Consider the following 8,520-nt stretch of genomic DNA (forward strand, 5'->3'; position numbering starts at 1 on the left):
TCTTGAGGTCACTGACAAATACCTGCAATACTGGTATTTTGCAAAAGAAAATACAAGTGTTATATACACCAGATCTGTAAGAGGCATAGCTGAATTTCTTTTAAATGAAAATTAGAGCCAGATACACACTTTCCAAGATGAAGAGTACATCATATGTTTGCGCAAAGGTAGGCTGTGAGGCTGACTAGGATTACGGCCAAAAGCTTTTCTTCGTAAGCAAGTAGATACTTCAGATTCTACACAGTAGACGGAAAGCAACATACGTCAGTAAAGATTCTTCTTGAAAGTGATAGAAACTCAAATTTTTCTAACATAGGAAAAAAAAGAAAAGAATTAGTTATCTTACACAATCTGAAGAAGCAGCGAACATCTAAATCATGTGAAAAGCAAAAATTCAGTAGGGTCTTGGGAACTGATAGAACCAGAAACTTGAATGCTGCCAGGTCTCTCTTCTCACTCACTTATTTTCTCTCTCTCACTTGCCGTTTCATTGCTCTGCGCCAACTTTTTTTTTTTTTTTTCACACAGAGCTAGGCTTTCTCCATGCGGCAGGAAATATGATCAGTCCCTGTTCCCAAGTTTTACATCTCCGTTCCATCACAGGATAGGATTTCTTCATATGTATTACACTCTCCTCCTCAACAAAGAAACAAACAACCCAAAGAAATGCCGAAGCAGCACAGTTTGGTGTGGCTGCTCATCTCTGGAGTGCTGAACACATCGTCGGAGGCAGAGTTGGTCATGAGTGCAGTGGAAAGAGGAACAGCTTCCAGAAGAAAGAGTTGCTTTTTCCTTAAGAAGTCAGGAGGTGGGTGGTAGGTCAAACAGTAAATATGCTCCACAGCATTGTCTTGTCTCAGTAGCTTTAAAGCAGATAGTTCCAGCTGTCAATTCTTCTACACTATAAACTTAATATTTTATTTAACCGAGGGATTAAAATTTTTATTTCTTAATACTCTCTCTTATTGAAAAAGACATTTAATATTACTTAAAGGAATCTGTAAAATATACTAACAAGCTACCTATAAAATATGCCAATAAGTCATAAATTACAGATTATATGAGTTAAAAGGAAAAATAAATATGGGGGCATAAACATATAATAGAATGTTAATAGAATAGAATAGTTCATTGAAAAACGCAATCATATTGTCATTGTGAGCTACAAAGTATGTTCTAGGACAGAGAATGGGAAAAGGGAAATCTGGTAACACAATTCAAAGTATTCATAAGATAAAAACAAAGTAATTTCTCAGCATGCGTAAGACTATTTTTTCTACTGACCAAAAAAGAAACATCATTGAGATGCTTCATAAAGTAGAGAGTATAAACTGAATGCCACAGGATAATTAACAGAGCAATTCTCAGTATAATCCCAGGACTTCATATCAAATACAACTGAGGAACAACAGTTCTTTAAGGGGAAAAACAATATGTTCCGGAAATTCATCTTTTAGCTCTTAAGAGACAATCCAGGGATAGATGTCATGCACTCATTAAATTAACAAATATTGTGGAGTACCTACTACTTGCCAATGTAGCAATGTCGGGAATACAGAGGGAACAAAATATGAAGGAAGGAATGAAATGTGTGTCTTGCTGAAATCATCCGTGGACACTGTTTCTCTTAGTTGAGCTTTTAATAGATACTTGAGTAACAAAGAATTCAAGAATGTGCTTTCTGGCAAGTACCTAGCAACTCTTCTTTGTTGCCAATTAAGGACACAATCATAGGGCTTCTGCAGGGAAGAGCTAGGGTTAGAAAGGATAACTTGTGAAAAATAAAGTACTTAAAGACGTTTTCCTAAAGCCATTCTTCTTCCTCTTGGAGGTGAGTGAGGTAATTTTTCACAGACAGAACCAAGATCATCATACTTAGAAAATAATGACTGTCAAAAGGCCCCAAATAACTCTTCCAAATAATTCTACAACTATTTTAGTTAACAAAAACTATAAGGCAGTGTATCTGAAAGTCAGTCTCAACATTATAAGACCCTGCTAAAACACTAAAGAATACCAAGGTTTGAACTACTCTCTAATGTAGTCTCCAAGAGAAAGTGTTGGTCAAATGTACATGTGGGTCAGTGGGCAAGATGCTATGCTACATTGATTCCTTATAATAGTTTAAAGACTGAGAGCAACCAATAATTTTGAAGAAGATATTCTTTTTTTTTTTTTTCGAGGGAGGCAATAATTACTAAAAGCGATTGTCTGTTAAAGATCCTACATTATGGTTACAAAATCGTATCATATATATCCATAAAAGTACTTTCTAAAAATTCATAGTGCAGACCTGTGGAGTAGTTCCTCTTTGAGCAGATGGGCCTACCTGGAACAGGTAGCCACAAAAATATTACCTCAGAAAACTCACTGTATTGCTAATTTTAAACTCATTCATCAAAATGGAATTATGTAGCATTGATTGTACAACAAAATGACAGTTTGGGCATTATTGATATTGAAAAGAGGGTATTATTATTATTATTATTATTTTACTGTTGCCAATCAATAGATTAGTCTATGAAACCACTCCTGTAATTTCTATAAGGATATATCCCTTATCATTTGCATTGTCAAGAGAACATGCATCAAATTAAAAGAACCATTGTGCCAATTTACTGACCCCACTTAGGAATTAAATTAATCTATCAGTTCCTATCTACTCTTATTTTTGCAGGTATTTTTGTGATAAAGTCTCTCAATCTACATTGAAAATCTGTTAGTCTACTATTTATATCGAAATCATGAAATTTGGCCCATGGATCCCTATTAAATCAAAAGATGAGAATAAATCAGAAATGATGCACAAATTCTAAACTTGTTGCTACCTTTTTTTTTTTTCCTTCCAGGAGCAGATAGTTCTACCTAATGATTGTCTTTCATAAATGAGTGGCCACTGTCTGGCATATAAGAGGCACTCAGTGAATATTGAATGAACTCCATTGGTCAGATAGCACTATAATTTAAGAAGATGAGACTTCCTTCCTGTAAATAGATATACTATTTTGGGGCCCTTGCTGCAGAAATAGAGGCAAGTTATAAAAGGTGATTTGGACTTTAAATTGAGAATGTCACCAGGGAACTGTGTCAGCCTAAGTTGATTAATCAAGTGCTCTAAAAAAGAATCATTGATTCTATTTAGAAATAATTTTATCAAAAATTTCCTGTGAAAATGACTATATCCAGAGATCTCTGGATATTAAATACTCTAAAAAGCCAAGTAATATAGGTAACTAAAGGTTAGTTACTCTATTCTGAAAATGTTTTGGCTGTATTTTTTTGTTTTGTTTTAACCCATTAAACAGAAATTTTGCTTCTCTTTTCTTAAACAGAACTTGCTGAACATGCCCACTGTTTCTTACATGCTGCAGGACGTTATTGTCAACACGAGTTACAGCATCGTTGTCAGGGCGCATCAGAGTGTGTGGTCATAAGACAGACACTTTTTTTAAAAAAATTTTTTCTGTCTACCCTCCTTTCAGCAAACTCTCAGGCACTTATTCCTTGCTGCTTTTAGTGTACATGCTTATTTCAAGCCTATTAAAATTTGTGCCCTCTATTCCGTGTCAGGGTAAGATATTAAAAGCCACATTCAAAAGCACTGGGTGTAAAAGAAAAGAATTTAGGTTTAAACGGTTTGAATGTCATCCTCTACAAACAGAACATGTGTATTTTTTGTTGTTGTTGTTCCTGAGCATTTTGACATATTTTGACTGCTTTTAGAACATCTGTTTTAGTCTTTTTTAGTCTCTAGGATATTGGCTGTTTTCCTGATAGGTGAGTTTTAAAGATAGTTAAGGTTAGCAGAAATGACGTATGGATGTATATGTTAGACAAGTTAAATAATTAGTTAGCCAATATCTATCTATATCTATATCTATATCTATATCTATATCTATATCTATATCTATATCTATATCTATAGCTATAGCTATAGCTATAGCTATAGCTAGCTATAGATATAGATATAGATATAGATATAGCTATCTATCTATTTATCTATCTACCTATCTATCTATCATCAGATATTTTATGAGGTCTGTTGTATTCTTTGTTGAATAGAGGTTATATCTGTGTGTCGTGGAAGATATCCCCTCCAATTTCAAAGGACAGGAAACATTCATTTTTGTTGATAGTCAAATTCAATGTAATACGGTGGTGGGGAGATGAAAAATTAGGCTAAACAACAGTTTAAGAGTTTTTTTATTTAAAAAACTGATCAAAAACACTTATAGAAATAAGAGAGCATTTATCACAGGAGGTAATTATTATGTATTTATTTATGTTATTATTTACTTACTGTCCATCCCCCCTGGTAGACCGTAAACTGTAAGAGAGCAGAGACAATGTCAGTTTTACTAGCCACTTTGTCTTTAGTGTTTTAACAGAGCTTGACACTTAATAAATGCTCAATGAAAATTTTCAAATGATTCAACGAACGGCATGTAATTGATGAGGAGACTGTGTTTTCATATATAAAGAACATGGGATTCAGATTCAGAAGACTCCCTCATCTCATGTCCTAGCTGCATGTAATTTTTGACAAGTCATTTAATGTCTCAGAACTCCAGTTGCTTCATGTGAAAATGTCAATAAGAATAAAGCCTGCCAAGTAAGCAAGTTGTTGGGAGGGTTAATCGAAATGCTATATTAAGAGTGTTTCTTAAACAATAAGTATCGTGATAATATTTTAATGTCAAATTATAGTAACAGATGAATAATATTCTCAAGAACAGACCTGGTATTTAATGACAGCTTGCATTGCTTGATAAAAAAATATTAAGAGCCATAATTCTCAATGGCTGCTATTATTTCCAAAAGTCAGATCATCAGACGTCATGCACGTCCTGGCTGCAGTACCCCTATCAAGTATTCTTGCTAAATAATTGAACTTTATTTTCATCAAGCCTCTAGATCTAATTACCAGTTTATAGGAAATTCAGGAGTAGAGGGCAATCTGTAAATTCCAGACTAGAGGAAATCCTCTTACACAAATGACTTAGTGTCTTAAATGAATAAATTTCAAGGAATAAAGAAAAAGAGAGAGAAGGAGAAAGAGAGAGAAATGAAAAAGAACCTGGAAGTTTAAATTGATTTAAGAGCAACTAGAACTCCCATACATTGCTGCATGTAAAATGGTGTATTGGAAAGGAGTTTAGTGGTTTCTTATATAATTGAACATATACTAAACATGTGACTCAGCAACCATACACTTAGGTATTGACTTGAGAGAGAATTAAGAGTTTATGTTCAGACAAAAATCTATATGTAAATCTTTATAGAGGCTTTAGTCATAATTGCCCCAAACTGAAAAGAACCCAAAAGTCTTTCAACAGGTGGATGATTAAGGAAAGTGTGGTGAATCCACACAATGGAATACTATTCAGAAATAAAAGGGAGAAATTCCTAATACATACAGCAACATGGCTGAATCTCAACATACTAAGTGGAAGAAGCCAGATCAAAAGGCTATATGATATGAATCAATTAGAGTGATATTTGGGAAAAGGGAAACGTCTAGAAATATAAAATGGTTCAGTGGTTGCCAAGGACTGTTGGGGAGGGGAGGGGTTGACAACAAAGGGACATGAGGAAGGGTTTGGGGATATTGAAAATATTCTGTATCTTGATTGTGATGGTAATTATAAGATTATGTTCGTCGAAACCCATAGAACAGTACACTTAAAAGACTTAATTGTGTTATAGGTAACCTGAAGCACCATTCAAAAAAAAAATTTAGGAGACATATCGGCCAATGGTAATATATAGATTTACTTTGTTTCTACTATTTTTAAAACTTTAAAAGTTTTTACAAAACAGTTGGGCATATATGAACACTGACCTGATGTTTCATGATAATACTGTTATTATTTTTAAAGTGTGATGATATTGTAGATATACTTACAGAAATAGTCTATATCTTTTAGCAATGCATAAGGAAATAATCTAATGCTTGGAGGTGGCTTCTAAATAATCTAGGTGGGCAAGAGCAGGGATACTGATGAAACAAGGTTGTTCACAAGGTTATAATCATTGAAGCTGAGTGATGGGTAGAGGAGGGTTTAACATTCTAATCTCTCTACTTTTCAAAGTGTTTGAAAATTTCCCTAATAAAACATTTATTTTTTATCTTTTTTGTCATGAATCTTTTTTATGTATACCAATTAATCTAATAGTTCAGTAATTCTTACAAATGCAGGTATACGTTATATATTACTTAACATAAGTAAATACACAAATTTAAAGAAATTTAAATTGCATTATTTTTCATGATTAAAGATTTTTTACTAAATATTGAGTAATAATTCAATTAGAACTATTTTTGTAATGCTAACAATTATCTTTCCACCCGCACTCTGAGCACTGCTCCCATAGTAAAGAGACATAAAAGTCATAGACTAAATGGGACTTAAGGTGTTTTTTTTATCGTGATAAGAACATTTAACATGAGATCTACTTTTTAACAAAAATGTAAGTGCACAATACAGTAACGCTATATAGCAGATCTCTACAATGTATTCATCCTGTAGATGTGAAACTTTATGTCAGTTGAACATCAGTTCCCCATTTCTCACTCCCTCAGCCCCTGGCAACCCCTTCCAGGCATATATTCAAGAAAATTGAAATCAGGATCTCGGAGAGATATCTACATTCCCATTTTCATTTCAGCATTATTCATAATAAAAATATGGAAACAACCTAAACATCCACTGATGGATGAATGGATAAAGAAAATGTGGTAGATACATATAATGGAATATTATTCAGCCTTAAAAAAGAAAGAAATCCTGTCACTTGCAGCAGTGTAGATGAATCTGGTGAATACTATGCCAAATACAATATTGTAGGACAAATACTGCATAATTCCACTTGTATGAGATATCTAAAATAGTGAAAAAAAAATTTTAATGTGCAATAATTTAAAAATATAGAACTCCCTCATTCTATGAAACATTTTTAATGCAGAAAATAAACATTGGTTAGAGAAGCAAGGCAAATAGGAAAAGTCACGGCATGAGTTGCTTTTTAAATTCCCAGATGGTTTTGAACATACCCACTGACATCTTAATTGGATACTGTCGTGTCTGGCAACAGTTCATACTTTCAGACACTTGATCTACCACTAAGCTCGTTTTAGTGTGATATTAAGGTGTGTAGTCCTGAACTTCCGAGCCATTATTAACACAGAATCACCATACAGACTTATATTAACCCGAAAATTTTAAGGTATTCAGTACAAACTACAGACCTCTGTACATTTCTGTCATTTATTGCTGTCTGTTCTTAAAAATGTTCATCGCCTGCTGGTTTTGTATCTTTCTCTTTTATTCGGTATGACAATATTGAATTTTGCATGATTTTTATTTCATGTAGTCTTGCTTCAAATTCTTGAAAATTCAAATGTATTCAGAGGGGAAGATAGTAGACACAAACGTAGGATTTTATAACAGAGTGCTTAATAATTTCATCCTATAGAGTCTTATAATGGAGCCACTTGTATCAATTAAAAAAAAAATCCCCCCAGTATATATAGTCCTCTGGCTTTTGGTATGCCTGTGTTCTTTATTCCCAAGAGTGTCAGGGAAGACAAGAGGCTGAGCAAGGGGACCAGGGCCACAGGCAGAGGGTCATGACCAAACCAGTGGACCCGGGCCAGCCTGACTCAGGCCAAGACAGGAGGCAGCCAGCAACAGCCATGCCAGAAAGCTGGCATGGAAGCTTGGGTCACGCAGACAGAGGAAAACAGGTTGAGGGAGGTCAAAGCAGAGCGCAGCCTCTCAGAGCTCATAAAACAGAAGTCTTGAGCCTGGCCTTGCCTTTCCTTGTGACCAGGAGTTCTTAAAGCGATTGTGTTTCTGGGAAGCAAAGCTCACATAAATGCTCTTTATCCCTATTTCCCCAAATGCTAAGTAGGGACAACTTGAGTAACCCATGAGATGTATAGTGAAGTTATAGTAATTGATTATAAAATAATTTAAAATGTATTATACAGTATAAAGGGCTCTTTAGCTAAAATTAGCTTAGTTCAACTATACTTATCAAGAAGAAGTCACTGGACATTTGGGGGTGAATAATTTACGTCTGCCAGTGCAAATTGCAAAGCAAAACAATGTTGTCCAAGCCAAGACTTACAGAGCAGAGGCGAGGGCAGCTGGTCAAAGGTAAGAATATTTTTCCTGACTTGGAATGTGAGCCAGTAGCATCCCTTCCGGCTCAGGACACTTGCTCTTCCTGCAGCAAAGTCTGGCTGAGGCTGGAAGCTATCACGAATATACTCAGGGTTGCTTACGCATCAGGAGCCCCTAGGGAATAAAGAGGATTTTTCTTGACCAGATCCCCTTCGCGGCCAACCCTTTTACCATCTACTCCCGACCCCTAATCCTAAATTCCATATCTTTCCAGACAATTTAGTTTGCTTTGCTATTGCTGTTCACATTATGCCATGTCAACACCCCTCTTAACCCTGAGCTTCTACAACAATTAGATCAGGTGCATTAATTTTGATGTACTTTGTATTAA

This window comes from Pteropus alecto, unplaced genomic scaffold, assembly GCF_000325575.1.
Source record: "Pteropus alecto unplaced genomic scaffold, ASM32557v1 scaffold185, whole genome shotgun sequence".
Lineage (NCBI taxonomy): Eukaryota > Metazoa > Chordata > Mammalia > Chiroptera > Pteropodidae > Pteropus > Pteropus alecto.